This window comes from Lutra lutra, chromosome 10, assembly GCF_902655055.1.
Source record: "Lutra lutra chromosome 10, mLutLut1.2, whole genome shotgun sequence".
Lineage (NCBI taxonomy): Eukaryota > Metazoa > Chordata > Mammalia > Carnivora > Mustelidae > Lutra > Lutra lutra.
Genome location: NC_062287.1, coordinates 74,690,879 through 74,705,061, shown reverse-complemented (window position 1 = coordinate 74,705,061; position 14,183 = coordinate 74,690,879).

Below are 14,183 nucleotides of genomic sequence, written 5' to 3'. Positions count from 1 at the left end.
GCAGAGCAAGTTGTCATAGCACTGGAAAAATATCTACATTTCTAAAATGGAGATAGTTAAGTCCTGCTTACCTCTCAAAGCTGAGGTGAAGATCAAATAGGAAAAGAGAACGGTAAGAGCTAAGTTAACTGCAAAATACTGTGCAGTCCTAAGAACTCGAATCTCTGTTTGTGGACCTGAGGCCCACAGAAATGTTCTCAATCATACAGGTGTCAGTGTATGTGTATATGCTGCAGAACAAGGGTGTTTCCTGAAAAGAAGCATGATCAAGAAGGTCATTTATCTAAGGACAAGGCCACTAGTGGCCCTCAAATGAGGAAAGGAACCCGTGATCCAGACGTGGCCATGTGCAGGCTGTATTGGCCACTATTTGTTTTCTTCTTGTTCCACGGTAACCGAGTTTAGCTGGGTACCTGGCAGTTAACGATGACATATCCAAATATTCCTCATGGCTCAGTGAGCCCTTGTCACTAAGTTCTGGCCAATGGTGTATGAGCAAATGCTGTGTGCTCTCAGGGTCTTGCCTTAAGAATCCTGAGCATATACTCCCCGTTCCTGTTGGCTGAGAGACAACAAGAGCGGTGGTCACCACTCTGGACTCACAAGTAAGAGCCATGTGGGCTGGGCTGGGGCGCCTGGGTGGCTCAGTGGGTTAAAGCCTCTGCCTTCAGTTCAGGTCATGATCCCAGGGTCCTGGGATCAAGCCCCGCATCGGGCTCTCTGCTCAGCAGGGAGACTGCTTCCTCCTCTCTCTCTGCCTGCCTCTCTGCCGACTTGTGATCTCTGTCTGTCAAATAAATAAATAAATCTTGAAAAGAATGGAGGGGCTGCCTACCATGTCTTAGCTATGACATAAAACACAAATACATTTCTCTTGTTTAAACTGCTGTCCTTTGGGGTTTCTTTGTTGCAGAAAATTAGACTTTTTTTTTTTTTTTTTTTTTTAGACTTTACCCTAATACATGTGAAACTGAGCCTGCCCAGGTGGGAGCAAGAGTCTCCTATCAAACTGGGGCCATATCCATGCAATAGACTATAGGATTACCTGCCATTCTGGCTGAGTGGAAGACCAATGGGCACCATTTTTCCTGAATGCCGTTTTCTGTCAGCCTGGCCTGCCAAGGTCACTTACAAGAGGCAAGCAGCATCTGTATCCGACTGAGGGCAGAGCGTGAGTGACCACCGCTACTCCAGCATTCTGCACTGCTGTTGGGCTGGTTTCCACTCATTAGCTGTACCCCACTCATGAGAACAGGTCTTTGCCCGCCTGTAGGGATCAGGACTCTGTTTGGTACCTTGTATCCATAGCCTTAAGGTAGGCGGTACTTTTCAGACCAAGAAACAATCTCAGAAGTTGAATGAGTTACATGAGGCCATACAGAGCCGAGGAGTCAAGGCTGATGGGTGTCAGTCTACAGCCCGTGCTGCTTCCACCGCAGGCATGGCCTTCAAATAAACGGCCTACTTCCAAGTATGGTTTAGGTTGCTTAGCCACGTAAAACTGGCATCTGCCTATTGAGATGAGAATCCTGGCGCTTGGAAGTCCCCCCCTCCAAAAAAAAAAACCATTCATTAACTGCCGCCCACCTTCTAGGCTTTTATCCTTCGAGAGGGTTTTTATTCTCTGGAAGCAAGTGTGACCATGCACATAGGAGCATGTGTCCTGGATACTTCTGAGAGCTGATGAAAGTTCTGGAAACATCCACACTGTTATGGGTTGAATTGTGTTCTCCTCGCTCCCAAATATTTTGCAGTCCTAAGTCCCAGGACCTCAGAAGGTGACTTATGGGGAGGGTAAAGTCTTTACAGAGATAATCAAGTTAAAATGAGGTCATGAGGCTAGGTCCTTACTCCAGTATGACTGGTATCCTTATGAAAAAGGAAAATTGGGACATGGAGACAGAACACCTAGAGGGAAGATCTTGTGAAGGGACATAGAGAAGATGGTCATTGAGGGAGGCTTGGAACAAATTCCTCCCTCACAGCCCTCAAAGAAACCTGTCTTACCAAATGATACCTTGATCTCAAGTGTCTGGCCTCCAGAACTGGGGGACAATGAATTTCTGTTCTTGATGCCACCCAATCTGTGGTCTGGCAAACTGACCCACAACTATACATATGCACATACACCTCGAGTTCTACACACAAATTCTAGGAATTCATCCTTCACTCCAGAATATCCATGGACCCCCTGGTGAAGGACCCAGAAAAGTTCTATTTCCTGAAAACATTCCAATGCCCATAACAGTGACAACACTAACAAATGAAAGACAACTGTTTTAAAGCACTCTTCTGAGGCCTTTCCATGTATGCAATCAATTAATTATTCCAAAAACCCCAGCAGCCCCAAGAAGCAAATAAGACATTCTGGTACCTGGAAGTGGGATGCTTTGCTAAGAAATGCCCAATAAACTTGCTGGTTTAAAACAAGAGATTTAGGGGCACCTGGATGGCTCAGTGGGTTAAAGCCTCTGCCTTTGGCTCAGGTTATGATTCCCAGGGTCCTGGGATCAAGCCCCCCATCGGGCTCTCTGCTTAGCAGGGAGCCTGCTTCCCCCTCTCTCTCTGCCTGCCTCTCTGCCTCCTTGAGATCTCTGTCAAATAAATAAACAAAATCTTAAAAAAAAAAAAACAAGAGATTTATTTTCTCTCAGCTCTGGATGCCGGAAGACTGCAGTCAGTATCCCTGAGCTACAGTGAAGGTGTTTATATGGCTGTTCTCCCTCCACAGGCTCTGGGGAGAATCTCTTCCTGCCTCTTCCAGCTTCTAGAGGCTGCCAGCATTCTTTAGCTCAGGGTCGAGTCTGTCTCCTCATCACCTTCTCTGGGTGTGAAAAATTTCACTCTGCCCTCCTTTTATTTAGGAACCTTCTGGATAACTCAGGATAATCTCACTATCTCAACATTCTTAACCTCATCACATCTGCAGATTTCTTCTTTCCTTTTTTTTTTTTTTTTTCTGTATAGGATAACACTCATAGGTTCCAGGGATTAGGACACAGATATCTTTTATTGGGGGGGGGGTGTTTTTCAGCCTCCTGCTAACTGTGCTCTGGACCCCAAAGATTCACATCTGCCTCACATACATAATAAAGTCACCCCACCCCAACATTCTCTCAAACTTCAACCCATTAATGGATCAACTCAAATCCAAAGTCTCCTCTAAGTATCACCCAGTCAGAAGTCCCAAATCTCATCATTTAAATCATCAACATCAAGTATGGGTGAGGCTCTGTATGACCCATCCTCCAGCAAATCTCCTCTCCCTCTGGGAACTTGGGAAGTTAGGAAACAAGTTGTTTACTTCCAAAATACAATGGTGGGGCAGGCAGTTACTGACATCCCCATTCCTCAAGGGAGAAGATGGAAAGAAGAAAGGGGTGAACCTTGCAAAATTCCACCAGGTTTCAAGGCCTGGAAATAATCGTCTGTGGCTGGAGGCTCTGCCCTCTGGACCCATGACTGACTGGAGGCACATGCTATTATTCCATTCACTTTGCAGGTGAGAAAAAGGAGGCATGAAGAGACAAAGGCCTGGGGCACCTGGGTGGCTCAGTGGGTTGAGCCTCTGCCTTTGGCTCTAGGTGACGATCTCAGGGTTCTGGGATCGAGCCCCACATTGGGCTCTCTGCTCGGCAGGGAGCCTGCTTCCTCCTCTCTCTCTCTCTGCCTGCCTCTCTGCCTACTGTGATCTCTGTCAAATAAATAAAGTCTTTAAAAAAAAAAAAAGAGAGAGACGAAGGCCTGCACAAGATCACAGAATGAGCCGGAGGCTGACGAAGGTGATGTGCAGGGACTTCCTCTACAGACATTCTCTGGTTTATGAAGGGACCTAGAAAGGGATGGGGATTTTTTTGTTGCAAATGAAAAAATACCTGCCTAATAACACTGTTGTTAAAAATATTAAAAAAAAAAACATTTATTTATTTGAGAGCGAGCGTGAGCATGGAAGGGGCAGAGGGAGAGCGAAAGAGAGAACGTCCAGCAGACTCCCCGCTGAGTGTGGAGCCTGACCTGGGGCTCGATCCTACAGACCCTGGGATCGTGACCTGAGCTGAAATCAAAGAGTTGGATGTTTACCTGACTGAGCCACCCAGGTGCCCCTAAAAATACTTTGGGAGCAAGCAGAGTACCCATGCCAGCTGCACTTTGCACCTCTGCCTTCCCTCTTTGTGTGTGGCGATCTCTTTGATGAAAATCTTGCACTTGGAAGGGAGAAGCTCTGGGGAGATGGGAGGCACTCTTACAGCTCCAGGTAGCTGTCCCATGCTGGTAACCCATATTATATACGTTCCCACATTGGTGGAGAGAGGGCACCTTCCAGTCAGACCTCTTTGGGGTCTTAGCTCCTCTGCTACTAGCTCCATGACTTCAGGCAAGTGGTTTTTAGCCTCTATGCTTTTATTTCCTTTTGGGAAGTGAGGGAGTAATAGAACCTCTCTCATGGATTTGTTGGGACTGACTGAAGTAATGTATGCAAAGTTTAGCACAGTCCTTGACACATGAAAGCTGTTGCTAGTATTATTATTTTTGTTGTTCTTTCTCTTTGTTACCAGGTGATCTCTGGAGCTGATACCCTCTGGAGAAGGTGGTTTAAAGTCTGATCAATGCAGAGGCTACAAATCTTTTTTTTTTTTTAAGATTTTATTTATTTACTTGACATAGAGATCACAAGTAGGCAGAGAGGCAAGCGGCGGAGTGGGGGAAGCAGGCTCCCTGCTGAGCAGAGAGCCCAATTTGGGGCTCGAACCTAGGACCCTGAGATCATGGCCTGAGCCGAAGACAGAGGCTCTAACCCACTGAGCCACCCTGGTGCCCCAAGGCTATAAATCTTTTTAAAATATATTTTTAAAAGGGGGCAGCTAGCTGGCTTAGTTGGTAGAGCATGCGACTCTTGCTCTTGGGGTCATGAGTTCAAGCCCCACTTTGGAACTAGAGCTTACTCAGACAAAAAATATATACATTTTTAAAAGAAAATGCCTCATGTAGCTTCACCCTTACTGTTATACAGAGGTCAAATTCTTGTGCCCCTTTTCCAGTTCTTCTTGCAAAGTAACTATGGGAATATTAAATAAGTTCAATTTTCATCTTCCTAGATCTCACAAAATACACACATTTCCCCCCCTTTCTTTTCTCTTTCCCTTAGTTTTCTGGGTGATGGGAGGGGAACCTTTAGGAAAGAAAAGGTTATCAGATTCATAAACCAGTTTTCCAATTACTGAGCTTTTGCAAAGCAAGATGCCATAATTCCTCAAGGTGATGGGGAAAGAAAAATAAGAAAGTGATTTATCAGGAGGGTTGATGGTAGAAAGTTTCTGAAGACCCAGGGCGTATTTCTCCCTGGCTTACCTGTCAGCAGACACGAGGGAAAAGAAACTGCATACTAACCAGAAAATCTGAAATACTTGTATAGCAACAATTCTTGTGCTAGAGTTTTCTTCCCTATTTTCACACACACTGGGAAGGAGAACGCTGTCATGAAGCTCCAGCTCAAGTGAGGGGTAAGGATGAGTTGAAAGTCCAGAGAGTGGGAGGTCCTCTGCTGCTGATCTGAATGGCAAGGAAAAGCTTAATAAAGCAAAATAAACCAAGAAAGATACTGGAGGAACAGTTATCTGGAATTGGTGTGCTTTGATTTATTGTTATTTCCCACAACCCATCTTTGATACACTCTCCATCTTCAGAAGGCCAAGTGTGGACAAGGCCAAGGCAACTGCTTCCAGACACCTGGCTCAGCATTGGCTGTGGAGTATCTTTTGGCTGATCCTGTGGTTTTTTTGCTTGATGGAATGGAACTTGCTCACTGGGGGTCTGATGAGCAGATGGGTGTTTTGTCTTTTGAAGCAATGATGGGAATTTTTCCTGTGGTAGCCTTCTAGAACTCACAAGGAAATGAATTTATAACTCCTTTAACTGACTTCAGGTGAACAAAGCCTTTCCAACTGGGTTAATGTTTGACTTGGTTTGCTTTTTGCATACTGTTTATGTTGTATTATCTATGTTTATTTATTCAGTAAATATTTACTGGGCAGTATGTCTAGACAAAGTATCCCCGAGAGTATAATAAACTAGACAGAGGTACTCCTGCCTTTATGAACTTTACAACCTATCAGGGAAAAGGATTATTAGGCTGCTGTGATTGACTATGATGAAGGTAATATATTGCTATTTAATAACAGCAAAATTCAAGGGAATGATTATCAGGAGTCAGGTACAAATTACATTACATATATTAATTCATTTACTCCCTGGGATAATTAGATAAAGCTAATAATTTCTTATCCCCATTTGATAGACAAGGAACCTGAGGCACAGAGAGGAGAAATAACTTGTCCGAGGTTACCAACTAGTAGGCGGCAGAGCTGGGTGATGGACCTGGGCAGTCCAGCTTCAGAGCTGGTGCTATTAGCCATTATGCTATAATTAAAGAAGCTCTAGGTGCACGGGGTCAGGGACAGAGCTCTTTAATGAGCAGGCCCGAGGCTGATTAGTGTAGTTATATCTAACATACACACTTTCAGCTTCAAGTAATGCCCAGTCAACAGTGGCATAGACAAGGAAGGAATTATTTTTCTACAGCAAAATGTCAGGTGGTGTTTCTATCATGGGTGCAGAGGCTGTAGGAAGCCTGAGTTCCAGGAGGCACCTCTTTTCTTCCTCCCACTGCTTTACAGCGGGTCCAAGTGTCTAGCCCATCTCCATGGGGTTGAGAGTTTTTGCTTGCATATCTTCCTCTTATCAGGAAGGGAAACCCTTTCCTGATGTTCCATAGCCAGAACTCTTGCAAATAATTAGCCAGAACTGTGTTATACGCCCACCTCCAGACTAAGACTAGAGCCTGTCTTCCCTGAGACTGAGGGATTTCTAGGAATCTGTAAGTAAAAAGAAAAGGAAGAGTGAATTTTGAGTTGGTAACCAATAGGGTCTGTCAGAAGGAATCCCATGTGCAAAAACTAAGCAGAAAACCAGAACATGACAAAAACAAGGGGTGGGAAGAGGCTCAGTATGGCTGGAGATAAGCTTGACAGGTGGCAAGAGATGAGGCTGGGAAGAGGAGAGCCCACACCATGAAGGACCATGCATGCCATTTTAGTGAGTGGATAAAGGAGAATTTTAGACAGGGCCATGACCTGAGGTAAGTTGTTTATAAAGATCATTTCTGGTAGCTCAGTGAAGAATATCTGAAGGGAACAAGAAAGACAAGAGACAGGGAAACTGGTTGGGAAGAGGTCCTGAGCTCTTGCACACACATGGTGGCGGAGAGAGGGGGGCCACCATATTTGGGAGGGAGAACCAAAGACAGTGATTAGATTTGGGAGCAAGGGCCTGAGGGACGCAGGAGAACATTCAGGAATATTATCTGCATTTCCACTAGTAAAAACACAAAAAGACAGAACTGCTGAAACCAAGCTTTGGGAATCAAGTTCACAATAGTGAGTTGGCAATTACCACAGAAGGAAATCCACAAAGGTCATCCATTTTGGTAAATCTGAATTTTATTTTATATATATACTGCAACTCCACAGAGGCATCTACTTAATTTAATTGTTTGTTCTGAAATCTGTCTCTATGCATCCAACATATTCATTCCGCTATTTCTTGACTTCTAATCCTGGAAGATGGGATTTAGGTTTCTCCCTACCTTACCTCTTCATCCTGCATCACACGTGCGCCCGTAAGTCACACCTACCCCCAGCTTCCCAGTATCATTAAGTCACAATTCGAGGTTAAAACAATATTCAGTGTTTGCTTTATTATGGTTGTGTGGATATTATTCATAGATGAGTCCTGTCAAACATTAAAATGCGGGGCGCCTGGGTGGCTCAGTGGGTTAAGCCGCTGCCTTCGGCTCAGGTCATGATCCCAGGGTCCTGGGATCGAGCCCCGCATCGGGTTCTCTGCTCGGCAGGGAGCCTGCTTCCTCCTCTCTCTCCGCCTGCCTCTCTGCCTGCTTGTGATCTCTCTCTGTCAAATAAATAAATAAAATCTTTAAAAAAAAAACAAAAAACAAAAAAAAAAACATTAAGATGCATCGTCTTTCTTGTATAATAAATTTTGAGGGGCGCCTGGGTGGCTCAGTGGGTTAAGCCGCTGCCTTCGGCTCAGGTCATGATCCCAGGTCCTGGGTTCGAGCCCCACATCGGGCTTTCTGCTCAGCAGGGAGCCTGCTTCCTCCTCTCTCTCTGCTGGCCTCTCTGCCTACTTGGGATTTCTCTCTGTCAAATAAATAAATAAAATCTTTAAAAAAAAAAAGAAAAAAAATAAATTTTGATTGTACAAATTATATTATTTTTTATTATAAATTGCCTAGCTTTCTATGAATGAATCTCAAAGTAAATCATCACTTAACTCTTCGCTAGAGGTGTAAATATTCTGTCAACATATTCAAACACATTAGTTTATCTAATGATATCATTTTGTTTCTTGAACACATCCATTGGTGAGCCCTGAGTCCTCCTGCTCCAGTGTGGGTTGGGTGCTAACTAAGCCAGTACATCAGCTAGCTATTTCTGCACAGCAATCGCTCTAAAATGTAGTGGCTAAAAGCAACAATTGTGGGGCGCCTGGGTGGCTCAGTGGGTTAAAGCCTCTGCCTTTGGCTCAGGTCATGATCTCAGGGTCCTAGGATTGAGCCCCGCATCTGGCACTCTGCTCAGCAGGGAGCCTGCTTCCCCCTCTTTCTCTGCCTGCCTCTCTGCCTACCTGTGATCTCTGTCAAATAAATAAAATCTTTAAAAACAACAACAACAATTGCTTCATTCAGCTCCCTGTCCTGCAGGTTGGCAATGTGGGCTGAGCTCTTTGCACTGGTCCTCCTAGGGTTAGCTGGACTCCCTTAAGAATCTGCGGTTAACTGCAGCCCTGCTTGGGAGGGTAGAGGTGGGGCAGCTGGCCAGAGGATGGCATGCCCCAGGATCTCTTATCCCCCACCGGGTTAGCTCAGACTGCATGGTGCAGATGAGGACTCCAAAGACAGAAAAAGGAAATACCCAAGACCTCCTGAGGTTAGGATTGGGACTGGTTCACCATGACTTCCATCTCATTTTCCCGGCCAAACAAGTCACAGTGGCAGTCCAGAATCAAGGTGCAGAGAAACTGATTCCATGTTTCAATGAATGATTCTGGAAGTCGTCTGCAAAGAGCATAGATGAGGAAGGTCACCAGCTGGGTCTCTCCATTCAAGCGACCCACCAGTCCGAAGCATAGCCCCTTGTGCTGGGGTCTCCTCTCACTACCATCAGGCTTCAGAAACCATCTGGTGATTTTAACTGTGTGTGCAGGAAGGCGGTGGCTTGGTGGGTGCTAGTATCTTTAGGGCACAGTAAAGTAGATTCTGCAAGTGTTGGGAAAACTGCAAACTGGTTTCAGCTGTTGTTTTAAGGTTTTTCTGCCAGGGTGAATGTATGGCCAGCATGATCCTCTCAGGAATTGCAGATAGGAGGCAAACAGGAGGGCGCAAGTCCCTTCCTCCTTCCTCTCCCTCCCTTCCCCCTCTGGAAAACCCCTTCCCCATGAGCACAACTTAACAGGGAGCCAGCAGGCTGAGGTGGAAGGGATTTTTCAGAGTCTCCGTCCGGCATCACATAGCAGACTATTACAAGTGTGGGTTTATAGTTCTGAGATAAGAGACAATATGCTAATAACAGGCAGGTACTGTTTTCTGGTTTCTGTGTCTTCCTTATTTCTTGTAGCTTCCTGAGAAACGATGCACGTAAGGTACATTTCTTTAGGTCTTTTAGGTCTAAAATATCATTAGCCTACCACCACAATTACAGCTTGGCTGAGTATGGCATTCTAGTATGAAAATCATTTCCCTTCAGTACGTTGAAAGCACATCTCCATTATCTTCTAGCACCTACTGTGGGCACTAAGTCTGTTGTCATGTGGATTTCTGAACCTTCGTGCATTGCATGTTCATTGTTGATTGTTTGTCTTATCTTTTCTCTGTGGAAGTGGTCAGGATTTTCTCTTTATTCCCAGTGTTTTGAAATTTCACAGTGATTTCCCTTAGTTCTGTTTTTTTCTTTTTCTTTAAAATTTTTCTTTTTAAATTAATTCTGCAAAGTGCTCAGTGGGCCTTTTCATTTTGGAAACTCATTTCCTTAAACTGTGAAATTATACTGAAATGTATTGAAGTCTTTGATAATCTTTTTTTTCTCTCTCTCTGGAATTTCTAATAATCACTTGTGGCATCATCTAATTTTCTTATTATTGTTATTTTACTGTTAGCAGAGTAATCCCCCTGTTTTTAGTAGAGCACTCCCGCCTTCAGCAGTGCCTGGTCTCCCAAGATAAGAATCCTTCTGGTTTCACCTTGCCCAGGGTCCTTCTTAACTCTGAGCTATGGACGGGTATTCACGGAATCGTGCAGGGCAGGACCAAAGAGGCAGAGTGGCAGGACAGGGCCTCTCACAAGGGCGTTCAGCCCATTCCTTTCTTTACAGCCCCACCTGAGCTCTGAACTTCAGATGTACTTGGTGCCTTCCATTTCTGACTCTCAGGGAGAATCGTAGAAGGTACCAGTTTCCTTCTTGGTGCCCCCTACTTGGGACGTTGGCTTCTGTTTTCTCTGGTCGGCTGAGTCGCTCTCACTTGCCCACCCGCTTTCATCTCTTCTGCTCTGCCTCTGGCTCGGTCAGTACAGCTGGAGAACATCTCTATCCAGAGGCCACAGACACATGATCCTCTTCCCTGAGCAAGATGGCGAATGTGCTTCAGAAGTTGTGCAATAATGTTGCAGAATGTTCCCCGGAGAATCAAGGTATCCTGGCTCTCTCTGGTCCCCTCCCACACTGAATCTGTGACTTGCCAATGGGACATTAGCAGACGCCAATCAACAGAAGTTTGTGCACTAGGTGATAGCCTCTGGCTGCTAGGAGCTCTGAGACTGCTGCGGGGAGAAGCCAAAGCCAACTTCTTACTTAGTGAGAGACCACGGGGAGGGAGAAGCCAAACCACACAGCAGAAACCAGCCCTCAGTCACCCCAGGTTCCCCCGACCGCATCCACCCTGAACTCAATTAGTACCAGCAGAAGCACCCAGCCCAGTCCAAACCACAGACTCACACAATTGTGAGCAAATAAAATGACTGTGTCCATCGTGTTTGGATGAGTTTGTTATGCAAGGACTAACTGACAGGGAGATGTTACACTGATGGTTTCTTTTTTGCTTCCTGTGCCTTTAGGGATCACAGATCAAGGCTGTACTGCTTTTGTTCTATGTGTAAGTTTACAGTTCTATTTATCTGTTTATCTCCATTTTTACATGGTTTGGGGAAGAATAAAAGAGTAAACTCAAACGTACAAATCAATTTCATCCATTTAACTGCAAGTCTCCGTTTACTTCTTCATCCACCAAAAGATATTTACTGAGCACCTACTGGGCATCAGCCCTCGCGAGGCGGCTCTCGTTTCATCTGTACAATAACACGCTGCATTGGGCATTGTTTTCCCCTTTCACAGATGACACAACCAAGACTCAGCGAGGTCAAGTGCCTTGCTGGAGGCCCCACAATTAATGAGGAGGACTGTCGGGGTGTGTTCTTTCAGATGAGTGCCAAAAAAGCCCCCCATGGTTCCAGTATATTTTGTTGAACTAGAAAACAGACCCTAGAGAAGTGAAAGTTGGGATGGATGTAAGACCCATCATCAACCAGCTAGCTGGCCAGATATGGGGGGTGAACAAGAAACAACGGGAATCCCACCTCCTCTCTGCCTTTCATCTGGAGATGGCCATGGGACAGCACCACGAACACAAGGGACAACAGAGGCATGGCTGTCTTAATCGGGGAAGGCGGAGCATCTGCTTCTGGGGGACTGTCTTGGCTCTTTCTCCTTTGTCCCCGCGTCTTCTGCTGATCCTGGTTGTCAGCACCACTGTGGTCTGCTTGTATTGGGGAAGATTGGTTGGTGCCACTTATAGGACGCTTTCCCAGGGTAAATGGTAGCTTCTGATAGAGCTCCTGGGTGGGGCGCGAAGCCCCGTGAGGCTCAATATGGTTTACGGCTGTCAAACGGTTAAAATTCCAGGCGTTGTTTGGGAAGTATTCCCAGAAGGCCCCCAGATGACTTCTGCACTTGGCGTAAGGGAAATTAAGTGCCGAAAAAAGTGTGTTCAATTTAGATCCATCTGGTCTGTTACTTCTTTCCTTTCTTTTTCTCCAGCAAAGAGAACTAGTCAAAGATACTTTGGGATTGCTTTAACCTGCTAGGAACCAAGGGTGTTGTCAGCCTCGCACGCTGAAGAGCAGAGAGAAAAAGTGCTCTGATTCCAATGGGTAGCAAGCTCAGCTTGGAGCAGAGGTGGCCATCCGGGCTGCGGGCTCCCCAGGACACAGAACTCGGGAGGAAAGAAAGGGTGTATGGTTCAAGAACACGTCTAGAAGAATGCAGAGGTGACCCTTGCTAGAAAACGGTCTGTTGCAGTATCTGCTAGCCAGCACGTGACCACCTGAAGCTGGGACGAACAATGTCACTGGATTCCAAATAGGAAAACCAAAGCCAAGGATCTGGGGTTTTCCAAGTGGTCCTAACTTCAAATACTCATTCCCATCATCAGACCACGAGTCTGGAGTAAATCTATAAACCACATGAGCTTGTAAGAAAAGACATCCAACTACGGAACCCTGTATGGCTGTTACTGAAAATGGGGCTGATAATAATCTCCCCTTATTAAGCATTTGACCATATGCCAATCGCTGTTCTAAGTGCTTTACTGCCTTTTTTATTTTTTAGTCCCTCCATCCCTGTCCCAGGCAGCCTCAAGAGTAGGTCCTGTTATTATTCTCGCTTTAGACATAAGGGTACCGAGGCTCACAGAGGTTAGCTAGATTGTCCAACATCTACACCTCATCAGTGGCAAAGCTGCGATCTGAATGCAGGTGACCTGCCTCTAGAACCCGGGGTGACAGGGGTCAGAGCTACGCAGCCAGCTGGTAGCATAGTTGCCTCGGAGACGGACGGAAGCAAAAACGGATGGAAGGCTTTCACGTTCCACTTGATCAAACGCCGTAACGTGAGTTTCCCCCCTTAAATATGTGTTTCTTGTTTGCTTTCAGCATCTATGACAAAAGGAAAAGCAATGCTGGAGAAAATGGGATAGCAATGCAGCACCCCACCCCCCCTTTTTAGCAATGTAGCTTTTGAGCCAGGACAAGGCACTGTTCCCATTATGTTAAAGATAGGAATTTATTCAGACATGAGGCGAGACTAGGCAGGGGGCCAGGAGCTACAACAGAAGTCAGGAATCTCAGCCTTATGGAATTATCTTCAGAACCCCTAGAAACCCCCCTGTGGGGAAGTGGGGCACTGGCAGGTTTAAAGCGAGCCCCTGAGGCACAGAGCAGTGGGCTGGCAATCACAGGTAAGGGTGAACTGAAAGAGTCCGGAGCCTGGAGGGCAGGGCCGTGGGATGGCTGGGATGGCTGGAAGAATGAGCAGCTGGAAGCCCGGAACCCCCGGAGTGACTAAGGGAGCAGGGGAGGGAAAAGGATGTGAGGTCCCACAAGGAAGAGGACGGTGAGCATCTGCCTCAGCCAGGAAGCGTCTTGCAGAGCTTCTGGTAAAGTCTGAAGGTCCATGAAGGTGAAGGGGTAGAAGAAGGTGAGGAGGGTTCTAGCTGGCCAAGGTGGGAGTATGTGAAAGCAGGAAGGAATGAGTTCTCCCAGCCGATGCCACACAAGCGGCTTGGCCTTCACACAGAGCCTCCACCTGCGTGATCATTTTGCAAGGTTTCCCTCCTCTCAGGGATGCACACACCTGGGAGCGTGCAGGTCACCCTCTCAGCCCAGCAGGAAGGAGCCCTCTCAGAGGGGTGGCGAGGGAGTGAGGCTCTTCCGGCCAGTGGGTCTGGGCATTTGACAGCACCTCATGTGTCTGGCTCGCCGCTGCAACCGCACACCCAGCACCAGGCCGGTCCCGTAGTAGGAACTCAATCATAATTTGTTGAGTTAACTTGTTTGATAAACGTGTGAAGTAGCAGAATGCCACTGGGAAAATTGTGCTGTATCTTGGGATGAAAATGTCAAACCTTTATTTGGTTTTTAATTAGTAATCTTCTTGATCAAAACACTAATAGGACCGATTGCTAGCATTTATTGAGCACTTACAAGTGCTAACATTTTACGTTTTAAGTAACAGGAAGCCCAATGCTTATTTCGCTTTAAAAGTCCAGGGACAGGGGCA